Below are 23,832 nucleotides of genomic sequence, written 5' to 3'. Positions count from 1 at the left end.
CACCACCAAGGCAATGCCAAATGCTGACAGACAAAAATGCATTAACTTTCAGCGTGAACATATTTTAGATAAGCTTAATTGTGAAAGAAATTAGATCAGTCTGATTTTATGAGAAAAGGCAGAACTTTACCCAAATTTCCTCATGCAATGGGATGTGGTCTATTTTCAGAGGTTGAACAATCCCTAGACTTCCATTCAATAATTCACCATAATGTCCTGCAAGACATATTCATCCCAGCATCACTGCCACCACCAGCTACAATACATGACTAGTCCATCAAGAAATAAGAGGCCTGGTGAGATCAGGTGGTTGGCTAAAAGAAGTAGAATATTCCCAGGTTCTTTTACATGTATCTTTTAAACTAGATTTCCACAGATTTTTCCCAAGGCTAAAAGGGAAGATCGTATCATGTTTTCTAAGGAGAGATTTTTTATTAATTTGATTACTAGTAAATGTAGCAACTGAAAATAATAGAGGGCAGAGATTGGCACTTTTAATAAAATAATACATTAGAATAACCCATAAAAAATGACAGGGTCAAATAAGTTTGTTTGGGGAGAAAAGTATTGTTTGGGATGAAAAATACTGTTTTAGAAAATAATCTACATGTGTAGCACTTTATAAAGATTTTCTGTGTCCTGTAGTGTAATGCTAGCATGAATTAACTCAAGTAAATCAAAAGGTTGAAAGATAAGATGATTTTATCATTGGATTTGCTTCTAAATGTACAGCTAAAATTTGATTCAGAGTTTCAATTATTCTGTTAGAACTAAAAGCAGTGGTTCTCACCTCACATGTTGTGAACATGCATTAGATTATCCACAAGTGTTTCTTGAATAAATGATGAAAAACTGAACATTGTTTATCTATTCAAGTTTTGTCTAGATACCTCCTGCAGTCTGAGATTGCAGTCAAGGAGCAAGATGCTGATAAACATGCTGCTTACTAGCTGAGACCCATGAGAAGATTTTTTTTTTTTAATTATACTTTAAGTTCTGGGATACATGTGCAGAATGTGCAGGTTTGTTACATAGGTATACATGTGCCATGGTGGTTTGCTGCACCTATCCACCCGTCATCTACATTAGGTATTTCTCCTAATGCTATCCCTCCCCTTGCCCCTCACCCACCAAAAAGCCCCGGTGTGTGATGTTTCCCTCCCTGTACCCATATGTTCTCACTGTTCAACTCCCACTTATGAGTGAGAGCATGCGGTGCTTGGTGTTCTGTTCCTGTGTTCGTTTGCTGAGAATGATGGTTTCCAGCTTCATCCATGTCCCTGCAAAAGGCATGAACTCATTCTTTTTTTATGGCTGCGTAGTGTTCCATGGTGTATATGTGCCACATTTTCTTTATCCAGTCTAACATTGATGGGCATGTGGGTTGGTTCCAAGTCTTTGCTATTGTGAATAGTCCTGCAGTAAACATACATATGCTTGTGTCTTTCAAAATTCTACCACAGGTTCTGTAACCAATTAATTGCATAAGCTGAAATTTGTGACACAAAATCACAAATGCATGTTTTAGCTATCTCCCCAAGCCTTATCTCCATCTCTATGCTTAGATAAAAATTCAGGAAGCTCCATAACTTAAACTTAAAAATCTGCATCTTTGCCTGGCATTTTACTTTGATATTTCATATCTATCGGATCCAGTTGCCACAGTTGAAATTTCAAATTCAATATCTTGTTACCTACCCAGAGCTTGTGTATCACTTTGAAATTTTTGTTATGGAAAAAATAAGTTATCCCTGCATTCTTTGGGAAACATGCAAAACTTGAGGAGAAAGGGGCAACAGAAGAAAAGAGTGGAGGAAAATTTTTTAAAAATGGAACAGAGTACAATGAGTTGTCATTTTCGGTGTCATACCACAATCACATGGATTACTTTGACTTATGATAATTGTAAAAATAGACCAAATATATGTATGTGCATGCACACCCACAACCATACACATACATTCTACTTAACTCTTATAGAATTAAATAAGAAACTTAAATCTTCCATAATTATGTTTTCAATACGAACTATATCAGTGATGTAAAAAAGTGAGCATCAACATATCAGATAAAACACAAACTTCCACATAAAGAAGTGATAGACTGAAATTTTTAAAAAAATGAATGATGTAGCTGTTTCTACTTTTATTCTACCTCCACAAAGCAAACTTAAGAATTCATTTAGAGTGTGTTCTATGGATTTTATACCAAAAAACAAACAAATGAACAAACAAATTGATACCAGAAAATAGTGTGTGAGGGCCTACTATCCAATAATAATGCTATCAGTATACTGTTACCTGGACATTCACTATGGTGGCTTATTTTCTTTATGTTAACATAGTATTATCTGATAGAAAGCAAGGCTTCTAAGAAATGTAATGCATTCATCTGTTAATCAGACAGCCACATCTTAGTGTGCACCAGAATGCTGCCCATGTTCCAGAATTTTTTTTTTTTTTCTGAGACAGTCTCACTCTGTCACCCAGGCTGGAGTGCAGTGGTGTCATCTCAGCTCACTGCAACCTCTGCCTCTCAGGTTCACACCATTCTCCTGTCTCAGCCTCCAAAGTAGCTGGAATTGAAGGCATGCACCACTACACCCTGCTAATTTTTGTATTTTTAGTAGAGACAGGGTTTCACCATATTGGCCAGGCTGGTCTCAAACTTCTGACCTCAGGTGATCTGTGCACCTCAGCCTCCCAAAGTGCTGGGATTACAGGTATGAGCCACTGCACCCAGCCAGAATTCTTATATTTTAGATAGCATCCTGTATAGAGAGCTATAGCATTAAGTGCTGAGCACTGCTTGGAATGAAGGTCCAGCAAATTAGGAGTGCAAAAGTGCAAGGGATGGATGAAGATGATGAGAGTGGATCCTAAATATTTCTGTATTTAATAGCATCTCAAAATGATTAAGATTAAGCTAAAATACATAATTTCCCCTACAAAACTGTTCTTCCTTCATTCTTCCATCCTTCTTAAGTGGCACTACCAGTTACTCACCAAGTTACTCAAGCCAAAAAATCCATGAGTCCACCTAGATTCCTCTCCTCCTTCAGCCTCCACATCAAATTCCACAGCACATCCTGTTGTTTGACACCATCTCCATATAATATCTGAGATCCATAAACATTTGTTGAGTCAATCAGTGAGTTCATTTTGGTCTGACTTAGGCTGTGCCTACACGACGCTAACATACTTAGAAGCAAAGTAAGAAATACAATCAATCACCCAGATATTTTATGCATGGAAGATTAAACCTTGAGATACTTGAGAATGTGTAAATAACTTGATTTCCTACTGAGTAACCTGAAAACATATCAACAGAGATATGCAAACTTAGATTGTCAAGTTCTCAGAGACTGAGTCTATGTAAGACTTATTCTTCTTAGTCAATTCTAAGTATAGCACAGTTCATACATTGAGTATTAACTGTAACTTACTGACTGTCTGCCATGTGCCAGGCACTTCACTCAAATGTTCTTGAGAGCAGTAAACAAGACACAGCTCTTGCCCTCATGCAGCTTACATTCAGGTGTTTACTTTGTATGATGAAGCAGTTGGAGAAAATAAACACAGTAATAAAAGTAAATAAGTTAATATACAATTATTTGGTTTACTAGAGACTTTATAATTACCTAAGAATTTTGTTAAAATGAAATCCATTAAGAGTTGTTTTATTTGTCTTTAATATGTATCTTCTATGTACCAGGTACTGTCCTTGGTGCTAAACATACAGAAAGAAATGAAGTACCATTCTGCCTTCTAGATGTTCACAAATAAGGGAAATTGTATGTACATAAATGAACATTTTACAGTCAATAAAAAGAGAAATACACATCCAGGATTAACTAGGTTGAGAAGTCATCTCTTCTTCTTCCTATTTGAAAATGAAGAAAAGATTATGGATAACATTAACTATAAACTAATGGATATCTGCCAATCAAAATTGTGGATTAGCATGAGAACCTAATAATCATTTTGCTAATAATAATGATTTACATGTATTAAGTGTTCATACACAGTATCAAGTGTTCATATATTATATAACTTGATTCTCATTTATGTTCTATGAGGTAGGTATTATTATCTCCAGCTTACATATGAGGAAACTAAATCTAAAAGAACTTAAGTAATATGCTGACACTAAACTTACACAATCTTTAAGTGGCTGAGCTGGGATTACAAAGATAATTCAAGCATTTTCCCCACAGTAGGGTCACCTGAGATGGTCTTCAAAGAAGAAGTAATTTTAGACATTCAGAGATTGAAAGGAAAGGCATTCCAGGTATAGCAAATAGTTTTACTTCTAACTACAACTGTGTGTGGGTCTGGCCCAGAAGAATGGGAGACAAATCTTTGGTAATCAGTGCTGAAATCAAAACCACGTATATTTACCTATATGATTATAAACCCCTGTTCAACAAAGAAGAGAAATACACACATGATTTTAGATAGATTTTGATAGATATTATAGTTTTTATTGAAATTGGCTTTGGATTTCCAATTCTTATCCTAGGTTTACCCAAAGCCAAGACTGAAAAGAAATGACATTGAGGTAAGAAGGAGTAAACACTCTGAATAAGAATTAACCAGAAAACAATGGGTAATACATTTGGCGAGGAAACACAAAGGAAGCTCCACTTTGCCAAAGAGACTTAAAAGTAAAAATATGTTCCCTCAAGGCATAGCAAGAAATTGACAAGATTTTACTCAAGATTATGAAATAGCTCATAACCACAATATCAACACTGAGAAATACATTGTTGAATCATCTGCCCCTCTCTTAGGAAAAAACAAACAGACTAGGCTTGGTACATCAGGAAGAAAATCCACAAATAATAGAGAAGAATTCAGACAGACCACTTATGTCTAAGGCAAAACTCATTGACCATATACAGAAAATCATGACACATGCACCGAATTTCAGTATCTTAAAAGATTAAAGATTTTCACATGGGAATGGAGTGTTCTATAGTTAATTACTCATACATTTAGAGTTTCTACGTCATAACATTCTTATAGTTGGGTGAGACCCATTTTCATAGGTAATCTGATCAACAATTTTGGCCAAAACTCAGATGATTATTTTCTCTTCAAAGAGACCATTACCACATCTTCCAAGAAGGAGTTGCCGAACATCTCAGAAACGAATACAGATTAAGTTGCAGACACCTTCCAAACATCCATGCAAATCATGGAATTCAGTCTTGGTTCCCTAAAATGTGAGTTTTCATCCTCTGAAAACGTAACAGACAAAAATCTTCTGTTCACATACATAATACCTTGCTCTCTCCTGCCCAAGGGAGGAGGGCCAACTTACCTGATTGGTGAGCCTGGCAGACAAATAGGAACATGTCTAGCTCAGCAGCTTTTTCCCTTCTATTGTGAAATCTACCTATTCCTGGAACTAGTGAATTTGGTTCTGGACTTTACACCAGAATGTAAGAACTCATGGGTTACGGCTCATCTGCTAGAGTATTTTATTTCTGTGATTACAATATTGGAGTTTTTGTACTAAATTTAAGGTGCTGCTTCTCCTTGTCTTCTCTGCAGAACTCAACTCCTTCTACTGGCTTAACTCTATGTCTAGAATTAAGGAGGTAACAGTGAAAGGCTCCATCTTCTTCATGAATCCAAGGAGCATTCTATGACTTAGTTTTACCAATTATAGAGCTAACATTTATAAATCTATATCTCTGTGACTCTTGTATCTTTTTATTAATTTGTTCCAAACACAAAATGAGCAGTCAGAACCATAAATAATTATCACTCCCCTAACCCCTAAAATAGTTATCCAATACAAAGATTCATAGATAAGCCTAGCAACTTTAAAAATCAGGCAATAGGAAATAAGTGCCCCTTGGGTTTTGCCACTTATTCTGGACTCTTATTTTGGCGCCACCTCTTAAAATCACTGTAATCTCAAGCAAAGACTCATTCCCCTATAGTTTTTTTCCTCATCTCTACAAGTGGGATAATAATAGTCCCTACATCAGAAGTTATCACGGAGCTTAGTTGAGCTAAGTACAGTGGCTGACACATAATACATACTGTAAATCTGTTATTAATATTAAGAAAATGTGTTTCTGTTACCTGAACAAACAAAAATTCATCATTAGTCTCGGGACTGAAAGAGGTAAAGAACAGGTACAGAAGCATATTGAAGAAAAACAAGAGTCAATTTCTAAAATGAACTCAATAATTCACATATAGACCATTAAGAGGACTACATTCACACCAGAAGAAATGTATTTATTTTCAAAGAAAATTTGAGTTATTTTAGACCCATTGATCTAAGCACAGTCTAATATTAAATCAAAAGACTTCATTAAATAAAACAAATGCAATTTATTAATTCATCATATAATTATTGTGTCTCTCTAAAGTGCCAGTTACTATTTTAGTTGCTGAGGATACAGCTGTGAACATGACAAATATGAGTGTAAACACACACAAAGTTAGTTGCTTGTTAATGAGCTATTCCCAGTATAATACAATATGCTTTATCTAATGTCATTCTTATCCATCAGACTCTAAAATTGCCTCTAGCTTATAACAAAAATTTGTTTATACAGATCTGTTCCTGCCCCTCCACTACCGCCAAGGAAACACCTTCCAAGGCCGTGTATTTTTCCTAGCAGTTATTTAATGGTTACAACTAACTGGGGCATATCACTAAAACTACTGTGCAAATATGGATTTTTTTTTTTTTGCTTACTTCAGACATGCAGCCCTTTTATTATTCCAGGAAAACTTGTATTATAATTAGCATGACTAATTAAATTTCAAGAAACAGTAGGCTTTCTTTTTCAAGTTCCTAAGATGACGGCATCCTACATCCACTGAGGAAAGAATCATCAGAAGCCAAATGCTGCTACCCAACTTGCCTTGCTCTGGCATAATTATTCCAGCTGTGAGTTTTTTTAAAAAAAGGACTTTAAAGGGGAATGGACATAAGGAAGCTCCTGGGCCTATTATCTGGAGACATAAATATCTTAATCTTAATATCTGTTTTGTGTAACAAACTATTCTAATACTTAGTCATTAACACAAAATAGTATTATTGTCTCCCATAGTTGTGAGATTGATCTCATCTGGACCACTTGTGCAGTTGCAGTCAGGGGTAACCTGAGGCTGCAATAATCAGAAGTCTTACCTGAGTTAGACATCCAGCCATTCACTTAACTGGAAATTAAGGCTGGCTATTGGCTGGCAGCTCACCTGAGGATGCAGACTAGCTTGCCAACACATGGTTTCTCCATTTGACTTGTACTTCTCATAAACCAGTGGCTTGGTTCCCATGGCAAGCATTCCAAGTGATCCAGAAAGAAGATACAAGACTTCTTAGGATATAACCTTGCAAGTCTCAAAAGTCACTTCTGTGGCATTATATTGGTTAACAAAGTTGCTAATTTCATCCCAGTTTCAAGAGTACAGGAGAAGTACTATGTGCGGATAGAGGAGAAAAAAAAAATAATGGTGGCCATCTCTAGACGTTATCTACCACAGCCATGCTCTGGCCATTACAATTCATGTCCAAATATGTAAATCACACTTACTTTACTCCCAAGACCTCCAAGACTTCATCAACTCAAAGTCGAGGATGATGTCATCTAAATCAGATTCGAGTTTAGGTGAGACTCATGAGTGTAGCTCCTTGGTTTCAGCAACTTGAATACAGTTCCTCTCAAAATCTGTGAACTAAAGAGACAAATTATTTCCTATGTATCTATCTAATGCTGATAAGATAAATACAATAAACATATTCATTCAAATTCAGTGGTGGGAGGGGTGTTGAAAGCACATAGAAGTCACTACTTCATAGCAATTCTGAAATCCAGCTAGGCATATATCACCATTTCTTTGATGATGATGCAGTCCTGCTGCCTGGGACTTTGTGATTGTTGACATTTTACTCTGTCATCCTTCCTTTTTTTAAACAAATACCTTGTGTTTTCAGTTGAATAGATTTTACAGCTTTCTTCTTATCCAAGAAAAGTTTGGAGTCCTGAGAGCTCTTTTCATTTTGAATTGTCATTGTCCTTTTAAGTTCAATCCAATAGAACTTCAACAATATGGTTCTCTTACAAAGTGTGTGGATCTCCTATGAATCCTCTAATTTATTTCAACAGACAAAAGTTACACCCACAAATCTCTTTGAAACTTTACCCTCTCTGAACTGGGTTTAGAATTAGGTTGTTGAGGGTAAATGCCCTTTATGATGTGTCTAATTGAAGAGGGTCTCCGAGGCATGCCCTTAAAACTTTCTGAAGTCTAAGTAAAAGATCTTGCAACTATGCCCACAAGTTAATCTTTGCTTTCGAGTCATTTCTTATTTTAAGAACCTTTTACTCTGTGAAAAGGCTGGGAATAGAAACAGTTGTATTTTAAAACCCATAAAGCCATGGTTCGTTTATACTTTCCCTAAATTCTACTTGAAAACCAAACAGTTCCTTTTTTTAGTCCATTTCTCTCTAGCTTTACCTTATCATATATGCCTGAAAGCAACCAGTAATACCTTCAATAGTCTGTCTGAAAATCACCTTAACAAAATTCACCAGTTCATTAGGTATGTTTCTATTTTCCATGTTACTTTAGAGGACAGTGTTGCCACACTTTCTGCTACACCATAATGCAGTCCTTTCTTCTCAATTTTCTAATAACAAGTTCTTTGCTGTCTTGAAACCTTCACTTATAGGCTCCTCAAGGCTCTCCAAGCTTCTTCCAGCCACCTGGTTCCAAAGCTAATGCCTGTATGACTTAGGTTTCTGTTACAGCAGTATCCTGTTTTCAGTATAGCTTCTGTTGTGGCTAACAATTAACACATAATAAATGTCTCATAACTTAGTAACTTAAAATACGTGACTGTCTCTCATGGTTCTGTCAGTCGAATGGCCTCAGTTGGGCAGAAGCTGCAAGGATGCTTATGACCTTGGACTTAGAAATCCAAGTATTAATTCCTTCTCACCTGATTGCCCAACAAAGTCACTAAAACCAGCACAGGCCTGGAACAGTGGCTCATACCTCTAATCCCAACCCTAGGAGGCCAAGGTGGGAGGATTGCTTGAGTCCAGGAGTTCCAGACAAGCCTGGGCAACATAGGAAGACCCTGTCCCTACAAAAAATAAATTTAAACAAAATAGCCAAGCATGGTGACACACACCTATAGTCCTAGCTACTCTGGAGGCTGAGGCAGGAGGATCATTTGACCCCAGGAGTTTGAACTTGGAGCAAGACCTTGTCAGGTAAAAAGAAAAACAAGCCCAGATTCAAAGGGAGAAACTAGGTCCCACGTCTTAAGGTAAGAAGCAGAACATACATACAGATAGAGAAGAGATTGATGACAACTGTATTTGTGGATCATCTACAACAAAATTCCTTTATTATAAACACATTTTATAGTATAACAAATGGAACATAGAAACTAACTGTGGAATTTTTAAAACTACTACAATCAAATCATATTTATTATATTGTTTTAATCTGTTTCCCCAAGCTCTATTATTTTCCTTCCCTTGCTTACTCATTGTTTTACAAATGCTATTTTGTAATACTCCTAACCAGATCATTAGAAAATAGAAGGTAGAAATTTGTCTTATAGTGTTTTGTATCTCTGGCACCTAGCAACCCTCTAGATGTAGTCATTCTTCAAAATGTACTCAGTAATTGCATGTTCAAGCAATAATTAAAATTTCCTAGTTTTATATATAATGTTATAAAACATTTTCAGGTACATTAGATCATATATATATATAATATATATAGTGATTGATATCCATAGCAACAACCTGCAGCTCCCAATTCTTTTGCCAAATAGAGATGAAAAATCTAGTATTGGAGGATATTGGAGCAGCAATGGAACTTAGGCTTGTCCTGAGCCCTATTACTGCTCATAGCGCTGTCTTCTTCCCCAATTTCTTCTAGTTGATTTCACTCCCTAAAGTTGGTTACATACATTGCTTTGTGACATGATACTCTAAACTTGTGAAAGGTATAAAGCACAATCAGAATAAGAAAACGAGCATTCCTTTACACAGTCCTTTTCCAAAGAGTGACCATTTCCCTCGGCAATATAAAACCAGGAGTTATCATAGGGAAATTGCTTCTTAGGGATCCCTTCCACAACAAAAAATGAATATTAAGTTTCTCCTTTAAATTTTTATGTATACATGACTGTATCCACACAATCCCCCACTGGTGTTTTTAAAAGATCAGCTCTATATGAGTCAATACAACAGAGACAGAAGAAGGCATGCCATTTTCAAAGCTGAACTATCAAAGTAATTGCACAATTGCTTTTGCATCAGCCCAATATTAGAGTTCACCATCACCTCTCTGCCCAGTTTCCTGTCACTAGATGACTGTTCTGTGCCTTATCAACAGCAGCTTCTGTACAGCACCATGGTATTCTTAATCTTTGCTAATTATTTTCTGCAAGATATTGTCCTGTTTTCAATTTTTTCCTTGTCAGCCACTACCAGTGCAGGGGTGGAAATGATTGATAGGCTTCTTTGGAAGCAGAATGAAGTAAGCAAAGCTGTAACTAGATGATCTTCCTAGTGGAAAAGATAGCTCCTCACCAGAACAAAGATGGTTTTTCAATGTAAATACTTTTTCTGCCATTTGTATGACTTATTAAACACATGGTGATAGAAGTCTGGAAATTCATTCATTATCATTTACCCAATCACATGTTGGTGCTAAAGATAACACATGCCTCTTCTTCTAAGTTCCAGGTATTTCTACATTTCCTTAGGCCCCAAGTTTGTAATGCTTCTCCTTGATGCTCTTTACAATCTTAGAATGTATCTAGATAGACAGACAGGTAGATGATAGATAGATAGAGATAGATAGATAGATAGATAGATAGATAGATAGATAGATAGATATACATACACTTGTGTGTACGTGTGTGTATGTGTGTGTGTTCGTGTGTGTGTGTGCGTGAGAGAGACAGTGGGATATATACATATTTTTTCTAGGACTTCAAGGGACCACAGCCTTCTATTTGTGATATTAATAATATTAAGCTGTACATAAGTGAAAAGGTCTTTGACCTTTAAGTAATAGAAAATCCAATTCGAACTGGCATAAACATCCTGAAAAAGCATTAGCTCACAGAACTGGAAGTCCCAAAGTTAGATGACTTGTTTTGCAAACTTAACACAAAGGCTCTGCCAACTTCCGTGTGTAGTCTTTATTGTCAAGCTGATAAAATGTCCTCAGCTGTTCCAGACCTCACATTCTGACAACATCCATGTAAAGGAAGGTCATTTCTTCCTGTAACTCCTCCTTTAAGAGCAAATAAACTTCTTGAAAGCTCCAGCTACCTTTCTTATAAGTCTTACTGGCTTGAATGGGGTTATGGGTCCATCCTAAATGTATCCCAAGGAATGTATTCAGGCAACCCAAGGAATGTCATGTGATAATTGGCTTAGCCCTGCATTCCTGAACCCGTCATTGGAAACAGAAGATGAGATTATCCTAAGATCACTCAGATTCGCCTATAAAGCTGGGCAAGGGTTGGCTTCTCCTCAGACATGAGAACTGAAATCAAACCAACATTTTATGATAGAGAAGAAAGGAGAATAAAGTCAACATAAGTAACAAGTCTACCAGAGCTTGATTTGGCTAAAAACTGATTTGCAATGGATTTCATAAAAACATCAATTCAATCACAGAAACAGTGGACATATGTTTATTTTCTCATTAAAAATGGTTGGACCCCAGCCAAGTAGGTCTGTACTGGAGACAGTTTCAGACTTGATCAGGAAGCTAGTTTATTGAAGCTTTAAATAAAGGGTGGATGGGGGCCAGGGAGGGCAGAAGAAAGAAGGAAAGGGAGGAACCCCAAAGGCAAGACCAAAGAAGTCAAAGACCAGGGGGAAAAAAAAATCAAATTTTTTTTAAATTTAGATATATCCAGAAATGAAATGGCAGAGTGAAACATAGCTGGGAGTGAAAACAAACTATCCAGGACTACATCCCCTCATAGGACTGGGATGTCTTCCTACAGCTTGTTCCTTCTTGGTCCTTGCTTTTAATGTATGTGAAATTCAAGGTAGGTCAGACAGTTTCGCTGTGAGCAACTCCTCCTATTCCTCCTCACCCTGTCCATTTCAGTTCAAGGTAGAATACAGAGCGCTAGGCTTCCTTGGGGTCCACAATGTGCCTAACTGAATTCAGCTCCAGATAATGAGACTCATTATACAATAATTAAAATTCACTACTAAGCAGCTTTTTGGCTAAGACATTGAAATACAAATACATTAATACCTTCATTCATACCAAGCCTTTACTAGATATCTGCCATATGTAAGATGCTCTGCTGGGCACTAGAGATCACATGGCAGTCATAGGAGTGTGCTCTTCAGGTTCTCCTCAATAGAGAACCTGGTGTGAGGACTGGAGTGAGTGGAGAGTGTCTAACTACTGTGCTCTCTGATCCACTGTGGTGTTCATGCTGAGGACATGCTGTCACTGAGTTGCCCCCAATCAGTGACCAAGTACAGCAGGGGTGCCATAGTCAAGCCATTCCCACCCAGTGTGGGCCTCCTCTAGCTGGTGATCTTTTCTCTGGAGCTTGCCATCAGCCTGGCTGAGACTTTCTCAAAGGCACCTTGTAGCATGAGAATCTTTCTACTCAATCTCCCTTCCTTTCCTCTCTCCCCTCACAGGAGTCAGACCTGCCTCACAGTCAGAGGCTCTCTCCAACAACTCCGGCTGCTTCTCCCCTTTATCCTTCACAGGTGTTTCTAACTCTATGTTGGTGTCTATTTCTCAGAGGATCTGAACTGACACAGATCATAAGAGGTGTTAAGATGTGCTCTTCAAGCCCTTAGCATCTACAGATGTTAAATCATAAGAGCTTGAAGAACCTTGATGTTATTTAGCTCAATTTCCTTATTTATTCAGCATCTTTTCTACAGCATTGTCAAAAATATAAGCAGCAACTGTTTGAGCACTTCTGAGGACTGGAAGTTCCACAATCAGTAGGACAGTCCACTCTGTGCCTGCACAACTTAGCTTCCCCACTCGTTAAACTGCCTCCTTGTTACTTCTCCCCACCGTGATTAGTTTTGTCCCCTAGGACCACTCATAGTGGGCTTATGTTTTCTTCACATAGTGACCATGAAGGGCAGATGCCTACTTAACCTTCAAATGCAATATACTTGGTTCTTCCCACTGTTATCCACTTGATATGATTGGCAGAGTCATAATCATTATGCTTGTTCTTCTTTTGACACACCCAATTTCTCTCTGCCTCTCTGAAAGTGTATCACCCACAGCTGCAAATAATCGTTTGTGTATTCTGCAAAATCCACTGTTACTCTAAGTACCACAAGCGCAGATAGCAAATCCCTGCTCTTTACCACATAGTTAATTCATGATAGAAACTCAATGTATGTTTATTGAATGAAGGAGCTTATTGAGCAGTTTATTGAGCAGAAGTAATTGAAAACGATACAATGCAGGTTCTTTTCGTTTAGTCAAGATGAACCCTCCACATTCTGTCTGAAAGTAAACTGTCTTCATGGTAGGAGACTTTCTATCTCCTACTTGGCTGAAGGGTACAATAATCTGAAGAAATTCCTATCCTTCTAATTAAAGAGACAGAAAGAATAAAGGCAAGATATTAGAATCATTGAGGGCAAGCAAGCCTGATTACTAGTAAATATACCTCAGAAAATATTCTGAAATCCTACCAGTTTTGAGAATCATTATTCCCTCTGAGTGTAGACTGAGTAGAATATGTAATTAAAAATGAAAAATATTTGATCTTAACTTCTCTGGATGTTTTCAGGACATTTCATTTCTATTTCTTTCTGGGAAAACAATAATCAGAACATCATTTATCTTGTTCACCAGGACACTTTTATATTGTTAAGAGTGAATTATATGGGGGGATTTTTACGCCATCTTTTGCACATGCACAATATACTTATACAGTATTCTATGGTAAGCTACACCAGACAACATGACTAGGTTGTTAAGTGGAAGAGTAAATAGGGAATTTTTTTTTCCATGAGGTACAGGGTGAGCCTAAAGTTAGTTTAATTAGCATTCTTTTTATTCTTTTATTTTAGATTTGGGGTATATATGCAGGTTCATTGTATAGGTAAATTGAATGTTACAGGGGTTTAGTGTTCATATTATTTTGCCACCTATGTAATAAGCATAGTACCCAATAAGTAGTTTTTTGATCCTCACCCTACTCCCTCCCTCCGCTCTCAAGTAGGCCCCAGTGTCTGTTGTTCCCCTCTTGGTGTCTGAGTTCTCATCATTTAGCTCCCACTTATAAGGGAGAATATGTGGTATTTGGTTTTCTGTTCCTGTGTTAATTTGCTTAGGATAATGCCTCCAGCTCCATCCATGTTGCTGCAAATAATATGATCTCATTCGTTTTTATGACTATGTAGCATTCCATGGTGCATGTGTACCACATTTTCTTTATCCACTCTACCATTGATGGGCATTTAGGCTGATTCCATGTCTTTGCTATTGTGAATAGTGCTGCGATGAATCTATGCACGCATGAGTCTTTATGGTAGAACAATTTATATGCCTTTAGGTACATACACAATAATAGGACTGCTAGGTCAAATGGTAATTCTGCTTTGAGTTTTCTGATAAATCACCAAACTCTTTTTCCACAGTGACTGAAGTAATTTTTACATTCCCACCAGCAGTGTATAAGCATTCCCTTTTCTCTGCAACCTCTCCAGCATCTGGTATTTTTTGACTTTTTAATAATAGCCATCCTGACTGGTGTGAGATGATATGTTTTTGTGGTTTTGATTTGCATTTCTCTAATAATTAGTCACATTGAGCATTTTTGCATATGCTTATTGTCTTCATGTACGTCTTTATTTGAAAAGTGCCTGTTCATGTCCTTTACCCTCTTTTGAATGGGGTTGTGTGTTTCTTGCTTGTTGGCTTGTTTAAGTTTCTTATAGATTCTGGATATTAAACCTTTGTCAGATGCATAGTTTGCAAATATTTTCTCCCATTCTGTAGGTTGTCTGTTTACTCTGTATTTACTCTGTTGAGTAAACAGACAACCTACAGAATAGGAGAAAATATCTAGTTTCTTTTGCTCTGGAGAAACTTGCCAGTTTAATTAGGTCCCATTTGTCAATTTTTGTTTTTGTTGCAATTGCTTTTCACATCTTTGTCATAAAATCTTTGACAAGTCCTATGTCCAGAACGGTATTTCCTAGGTTATCTTCCAGGATTTGTATAGTTTTAGGTTTTACATGTAAGTCTTTCATTCATCTTGAGTTTATTTTTTATTTTATTTATTTATTTTATTTTATTTTATTTTTTTTTTTGAGACAGAGTCTTGCTCTGCCGCCCAGGCTGGAGTGCACTGGCCGGATCTCAGCTCACTGCAAGCTCCGCCTCCCGGGTTCATGCCATTCTCCTGCCTCAGCCTCCCAAGTAGCTGGGACTACAGGCGCCCACCACCTTGCCCGAGTTTATTTTTGTATATAGTGTAAGGAAGGGGTTCAGTTTCAATCATCTGCATATGGCTAGCCAGTTATCCCAGCACTATTTATTGAATGTGGAGTTCTTTACCCATTGCTTGTTTTTGTCAACTTAGTTGAAGATTATATTATTGTAGATGAGCAATTCGAGTTTTCTATTCTGTTCCATTGGCCTGTGTATCTGTTTTTGTACCAGTACTTTGCTGTTTGGATTACTGAAGCCCTGTAGCATTGTGTGAAGCTGAGTAATGTGATGCCTCCAGCTTTGTCATTTTTGCTTAGGGTTGCCTTGGCTATGTGAGCTTGTATTTGGTTCTATATAAATTTTTAAATATTTTTTCTAATTCTGTGAAGAATGTCATTGGTAATTTGGTAGCAATAGTATTGAATCAGTAAATTGCTTTGGGCAGTATGGCCATTTTAACAATATTGATTCTTCCCATCCATGAGCATGAAATGTTTTTCCATTTGTTTGTGTCATCTCTGATTTCTTTGAGCAGTGTTTTGTAATTGTTGTTGTAGTGATCTTTCACGTCTCTGGTTAGCTGTATTCCTAGGGATTTTATTCTTTATGTGGCAGTTGTGAATGAGATTGTGTTCTTGACTTGGCTCTAAGCTTGGATGTTGTTGGTGTATAGGAATTCTACTGATTTTTGTATGTTGATTTTGTATCATGAGACTTTGCTGATGTTATTTATCAGAACAAGGAGCTTTTGGGCCAATATTATGGGGGTTTTCTATGTATAGGATCATGTCATCTGCAAACAGATAGTTTGACTTCTCTCTTCCTATTTTGATGGCTTTTCTTTCTTTCTTTTGCTTGATTGCTCTGTCTAGAACCTCCAGTAGTTGTTGAATAGAAGTGGTAAGAGAGAGCATCCTTGTCTTGCTCTGGTTTTCAAGAGGAATACTTCCAGCTTTTTCCCATTCAGTACAATGTTGGCTGTGGGTTTGTCATAGATGGCTTTTATTATTTTAAAGTATGATCCTTCATTGCCTAGTTTGTTGAGGGTTTTTAATATGAAGGAATGTTGAATTTTATCGAAAGCCTTTTCTGCATCTATTAAGATGATCATGTGGTTTTTGTTTTCAGTTCTGTTTATGTGATGAATCACATTTGTTGATTTGCATATGTTGAACCAATCTTGCACCCTGGAGATAAAGCCTACTTTATCATGGTGGATTAGCATTTTGATAATGCTGCTGGATTCAGTTTGCTAGTATTTTGTTGAGAATTTTTGTGCCTATGTTCATTGATGATATTGGCTTGAAGATCTATTTTTTGTTGTGTTTGTGCCAGGTTTTTGGTATCAGGATGATGATGGTCTCATAGAATGAGTTAGGAGGGAGTCCCTCCTCCTCACTTTTTTTTTTTTTTTTTTTTTTTTTTTGGAATAGTTTCAGTAGGAATGGTATCAGCTCTCCTCTACATCTGGCAGAATGTAGCTGTGAATTCATCAGGTCATGGACTTTTTCTTGTTGGTAGGCTTTTTATTAATGATTCAATTTTAGAGCTCCTCATTGGTCTGTTCAGGGATTCAATTTATTCCTGGTTCAATCTTCAGAGGTTATGGTAACTCCAAAACCAAAGTACCTTCTTACCTGCAAACAACCACACTAGGTCCCCAGCAAAGGTTCTTAATCAGGCTGAAATGATTGAAATAAAAGAAATAGAATTCAGAATGTGAAAGGAAGGAAGATAACCGAGATTCAGGAGACAGTTGAAACCCAATCTAAGGATTCTAAGAAATACAATAAAATGACAAGGAGATGAAAGGCAAAGACCCAAACTGATCAAATAGAGCTGAAAAACTTACTTCAAGAATTTCAGAATACAGTCACAAGTGTCAACTGCAGAATCAACCAAGCTGAGGAAAGGGTCTCAGAACCTAAAGAGTGACTCTCCAAAATAACTCAATCTGACAAAAATTTTTAAAAAGTAATAAATAAACGAAATCTCCAAGAAATATGGGATTATGTAAAGAGGCCAAATCTAATTAATATTCTCTGTAATGCATTTTAGTATCTTCTGGGGGGCAAAAGCTAAACTTTCCAATGGCCATAGAAGACTAAAAGTATATATGCAGTAAACCACCCCCATAAAAATAAGACTGCAATTGCAGTGATTCAGTGCAGGCCCTTTCCCCAAGTGAACAGCTACTCAGCCCAAATGGCTAAAAATACAAATTGTTGGAAAGTGTTGAAAGAAGGAAACCTTTATTCTCTTATGCTCCTATTTTGTTACAAATGAAAGTATACTCAATCAAACCTTTTGATTCCTCTATCCATCTATTTTTCCATCTCTTCAGTGTAACAGAAGCAATCAATGTGATTTCTGAGACTCTAACCACCTTGATACTGGTGAGCAAAGTTTCTCTAACTCAAGTGCAAAGCAACTCCCAACCCCTGTCTTTGGTTCTGCATGACTCCTTAGATCTTTACGAAGTCCAGAGGTGATGATACTTCCAGAATCCAGGTAGTAAAAGCACAGGACTATTGTGTCTATATCTGTGACACTCATGGGCCTGGTTTTCTGCAATTCAGTAAGGAAAAAGAATAGGATGTCCTATACTATCATCCACATTCTTCAACAGAGCTTACCACGGTCATAAATTTGGAAGTATTTTGGCACTGACTGGCCATTAATTAAAATAACATTTTGACCACTATTGCTGCAAATCCTTTTTATGCATACTTTATTAGCTAGAACCTGGAGGGCCAGAAACCTGAATTACTTATTTTAATAAGTTAATTGACTCAATAAGTGACAATATTCATTCCCTAGCTGTTTTGGAAATAGAAAATTTAGAATAACATTTCCTAAACTGTGGCACACAAAATATTATTAATAATTCCAAAAGAGAGCAATATGTGCTGTTTTTAAAAATAAAATCTATAGTCAAATATGTTTGGGAAATAAGAGTTAAAGTTAAGCGGGTTTTTTTTTTCTATAGCTTTTGATATCTAAAGCCCACTACAAATATCCAAGATAGAGGTGCAGTTTGTAATAGTTCCCATAATTATTTGCTCATGAAACTTGTTTGTTTTAAGCAGAGAATATTGAAGAGAGACCCTCGCAGAATTTTCCTTACTTTGGAAAATTCTGATTTGGAGTATTTCTACAGAGCGAGCACCATTTCTTAAATAAAAAATTAAAAAATTAAATTTAAAAAAACTCAGTAAGAACCTACTATATGGTGGGCATTGTATGTGACAATGAAAAAAAAATTGAAATAAGAGAAAGTATCTGCTTTCTAAGAGCTTATGTCCTCATGAAGAGGTAAGACCCAGAGAAGGCAAGGCAGAAAACCAATCAAGGGTTTAATGCATCAGACCTGATATGAAAAGTACCTCTGAGTTAAGGCTGTAGGAGAAAAAGAGGAGTAGCATGGGAGGAATTTATAAGAATCAAAAGATGTTTCTGGAATGTATATTCCATGCAAGACAATGTGTTAGATATATGACATATTACATTTCATATAAAAGTTCAAAAAGAACCTTACCAGAATGTGAATATCCTTTAAACAGACTTCTCTTGAAATGACTGCAGATTAAATTGGTAGGATAAAGGAAAAGAATAAAATCAGAAATACAATGTTACGGGATAGTCAAGGCTGATCCCAATGTTTGCAGCAAGAGCGGCATTGCTGTGAATTTTAGTTTTAGCTAAAATCCACAGCAGTGAGGAGCTCATCATACCTCACAGATGAACATGATTCATACAGTGGAAGTATGGAAAGATAAAGTTGTAAAGCCACAAAGAGGGAGCTTTACTGCCAACTTCGAAGCTAGGCAGAAGGGACATTTAATTGGGAGAGATTTTTTAAAAATAAAGATGAAAGCATTTTGAACCAAGAAGTATTTGAGACATCTTCTACAAAAATAAATTAATTCCACATTACAAAAAGTGATTTTTGGAACTGCCAGCCAGAGAAATCAGGCAAGAAAGAGAAATAAAAAATATCCAAATAGGAAAAGAAGACGTAAAACAACCTCTCTTCACTGATTGTATAATTCTATACCTAGAAAACCATTAAGACCCAACCAAAAGGCTCCTGGAACTGATAAATGACTTCAGTGAAATTTCAGGTTACAAAATCAGTGTCTAAAAATTAGCAGCATTTCTATACACCAATAACATTCAAGTTGAGAGCTAAATCAAGAATACAATCCCATTTACAATAGCAACAGACACACACACACACACACAAATACCTAGAAGTATATGAAAGCAAGGAGGTGAAAGATCTCTACAAGTAGAACTACAAAACATTGCAGAAAGAAATCATAGATGACACAAACAGAAAAACATTACATGATGTTTCTGGATTGGAAGGATCAATATTGTTAACATGGCCATGCTACCCAAAGTGATTTACAGATTCAATGGTATTACTATAGATCTACTAATGTCATTTTTCGCAGAACTAGAAAAACTATCCTGACATTCATACAGAACCAAAAAAGAGCCCAAATAGCCAAAGCAAGTCTAAGCAAAAAGCAAAGCTAGCAGTATCACATTACCCAACTTCAAACTACACTACAAGGCTATGGTAAGCAAAACAACATGGTACAAAATCAGACACATAGATCAATGTAACAGAATAGAATAAAGAAACTAGAAATAAAGCCACACACCTACAGCCATCTGATCTTCAACAAAATAAGCAATAGGGAAAGGACTTCCTATTCAATAAATGCTGCTGGGATAACTGGACAGCCACATGCAGAAGAACGAAACTGGACCCCTTCTTTTCACCATAAACAAAAATAAACTCAAGATGGATTAAATATTTAAATGTAAGACCTCAGACTACAAGAATCCTGGAAGAAACCCTAGGAAACAACATTCTGGACATCAATCTTGGAAAAGAATGTATGACTAAGTCCTCAAAATCAATTGAGACAAAAACAAAAATTGACAAATTGGACCTAATTAAACTATGGAGCTTCTGCACAGGAAAAGAAACTATCAACAGAGTAAACAGACGACCTACAGAATGGGAGAAAATGTTCACAAACTATGCATTTGACAAAGGTCTAATATCCAGAATTGATAAGGAACTTAAACAAATTAACAAGCAAAAAACAACCCCATTTAAAAAAAATGGGCAAAAGACATGAACAGACATTTATCAAAGGAAGACATACAAGCAGCCAACAAACATATGAAAACATGGTCAACATCATTAATCACTAGAGAAATGCAAATCAAAACCACAATGAGATACCATCTCACACCAGTCAGAATGGCTATTACTATAAAGACAAAAAACAACGGATGCTGGTGAGATTGAAGAGAAAAGGGAATGCTTCATCACTGATGATGGGAATGTAAATTAGTTCAGCCACTGTGGAAAGCAGTTTGGAGATTTCTCAAAAACCTTAGAACTACCATTTGACCCAGCAATCGCATTACTGGATATATATTCAAAAGAAAATAAATCATTCTATCAAAAAGACACATGCATGCATATGTTTATTTCCGCACTATTCACAATAGCAAAGACATGGAATCAACCTAAATGCTCATCAATGACAGACTGCATAAAGAAAATGCAGTACCCATATACCATGGAATACTATGCAGCTGTAAAAAGGAATGAAATCATGTCCTCTGCAGGAACATGGATGCAGCTGGAGACTGTTATCTTAGGCAAACAGAAAACCAAATACCAAATATTCTCACTTATAAGTGAAAACATGGGAGCTAAACATTCGATACTCATGGACACAAAAACAATAGATACTAGGGACTAGAGGAAGGATGGAGAGAGGCAAGGGTTGAAAAACTAACTATTGGGTACTATGCTCAGTACCTCAGTGACCGGATCATTCATATCCCAAACCTCAGCATCACACAATATAACAGGTAACAAACCTGCCCATATACCCATGAATCTAAAATAAAAGTTGAAAAGTGTCTTTTAAAACAAAATTATCCCATAGAAGTAGCAAAAACTGTAGAAGGTATTCATGGGCACAGAGCATTTCATTGAGACCTCTGCAGCCCTGAGAGTTGTACACCCAAGGCATTCACTGTGCATGGGTTTGTGCAGTAGCGATTCAGATGCAAATAATTAGGTGAGTACAAATATGTTGCAGAACTTAGATAAGGTAGAAATTTGGAAAGATTGAACTTTTAAGTGACTGCAGATGAAGAGAAAGAAAACTCTGCAATTAATGTATCGTCAGCTCCAAAACAAAAGTGCCCAGTCTTGCATAAATCTCATCATGAACACAAATGGGGCAACCTAAGAAATGGAGTTATAGACATAGACTAAGGAAATGAAAAGGAAGGGGACCGAAACTAGATGTGTGACCAATGCTCCCAGCGAAGGGCTTCAGCCAAAAAGAAGTACAGTTGGCCCTCCATATCCAAGCTTCTGCAATGACAGTTTCAACCAACTGTGGATTGAAAATGTTTGGGGAAAAAAATAATAGAATAATACAAAGTAATATTAATTTTTAAAAATACAGTATAATGACTATTTACATAGTATTGTATTAGATATTATAAGTAATCTCCAGATGATTTAAAGTATATGGGAGGATTCACATAGGTTTTATGCAAATATGATGCCATTTTATACAAGGGACTTATGTACCCATAAATTTTGGTATTGGGGGCATCCCGGAATCAATCCCCTGTGGATACTGTGGGATGATTGTAAGGGCTTCCACAGGCCTCAGGAAATAGAGCAGGAAGTACCATAGCTATCTTTCATTCAAGGGTTACAATAAGACACACATACACCCTATTGAAAGTAAATTCAAGATTTTACAACAGATGCACTTCAGACTGATCCAAACTAGATTTACACAGTTGATTGCAACTGCCAAGGACAATCATTCTATCAACATGACTGTGTCCATTCTGGAAGTGCTTCAAGTTTGTCCATCTTTCCTCTTCCCCAGTAAATGTTTTTATGTGGAATGCTTAATTTTTCTTCTTTACTTTTCAGGCAACAAACCCCATCTTTGGTAAATTAACACATGACAATTTTCCAACTTCAGTATTTCTTTATAGGGTCTATGCAGGAAGAGAAGCAGAACGAATTTATCTCCCTTCTTCTTACAGCCTTGTCTCATGGTTCTGATCCAAATTCATTCCTCCCTTCCACAACTCCTTTTGCAATAAGTGTATATATACCACAAATTGTTACTCCTTTGTATGCAGTAAATCAGATTGTTCTTCTCCACTGCTCAAAACCTTCCCATGGCTTCCTTCTCATGCTAAATAAAAACAAAAGGAAAAACTATCTGAATTCCCTACTATAGCATTATAGACCCATAGGAATGCCCTCTCTGACCTCAGTCTTCCCTGGCCTGCCCTGGCTTCCTCCACTCCAATCTCCCGGGCATCCTTGCCCTCCCTTCAGCCAGGTTGCTCCCCTTAGCCTTTGTACTTAATATTTCCTGCCTGGCACACTCTGCCTCATCTCCCAGATAGATTTAAGCTCATTCTCACCTCATTTGGGCTCCTTTCAAAGGTCACCTTATCAGAGAGCCCTTCCTTGACTGCTGTATGTAAATAACTGCTACTTGAATCCCATCCTTACCACTTTATATAATGTGTATTTATTTGTGTGTTTATTGTGTCTCTCTGCCCAGGGATCACAGTGTTTATGCATAATGCCATGGCTGTTCAATTAAAGGGGTTGCATTCATAGATTGAAAGGTCTCTTAATTATTTGTTCTCTGTATATCTTACCTGACTCACTTATGCAATCCCCCTAAGACACACGCAAAGCAACCTGCCTGCCCCTTTCATCTACCCCCACATGGGGACAGGCCACTGGAAGTTAGTCTGCCACAGGCATTATTCAAAAATCCCACCAGAGGGCTCCTGTGCTATGCTTGTCTCCATGACCAGACCCTCTCACTTATCCCAGACAGCAAAGAGCCTCATGCTGGCGCATCCGCTTGCCCAAGAACTCCCCTCACCTTACCTGTCCCTGCATGAGTAATATACCTTTGAAATGCTTGTGGTTACTGACTCTGCTGTGGTGTGTACTGACATGCAATACCTGAAATGGGATGGAAGGGTAGCCCTGACGAGAGGCCAGGTAAGTCTGTAACACCCTGCCACTATCACAGGGCACCTCCAGGTAGAGGGAGACAGAAGACTCCATCCTCATCACCCTGATTCAAAGTGCTTCTCTTGGAAACTTGCTGAATCTGAACTCAATCTGGCTTTCAACCCTCTCAACTGCCAACCTTATTACGCATCCTACTATTTTCCTCTTAGTGTCTCCCTGGGATGCGATGTTAGGTCTTATTGATTCCTCTCAGGGAAAGTCTCAGTTTCCGTCTGATTCTGCTGCCACTGACCACAT

General features: G+C 37.2%; 1 long non-coding RNA gene across 1 annotated transcript in view; it reads right to left on the bottom strand.

Annotated features, from left to right (window-relative positions):
- Positions 1 to 4,967: 4,967 nt before the first annotated feature.
- LOC126960619 (uncharacterized) overlaps positions 4,968 to 23,832 on the bottom strand; it is an 80,065-nt gene continuing 61,200 nt past the window's right edge. Inside the window, exons 2-3 of the long non-coding RNA XR_007728081.1 lie at positions 7,510 to 7,706; positions 4,968 to 5,220 (exon numbers count right to left, since the gene is read on the bottom strand). This is a non-coding gene — a long non-coding RNA (uncharacterized LOC126960619). The remainder of the gene's footprint in view (positions 5,221 to 7,509; positions 7,707 to 23,832) is intronic.

Source organism: Macaca thibetana, chromosome 8 (assembly GCF_024542745.1).
Source record: "Macaca thibetana thibetana isolate TM-01 chromosome 8, ASM2454274v1, whole genome shotgun sequence".
Classification (NCBI taxonomy): Eukaryota; Metazoa; Chordata; class Mammalia; order Primates; family Cercopithecidae; genus Macaca; species Macaca thibetana.
Note: the sequence above shows the minus strand (reverse complement) of the source record. Positions and strands in the feature narration are given on the sequence as shown.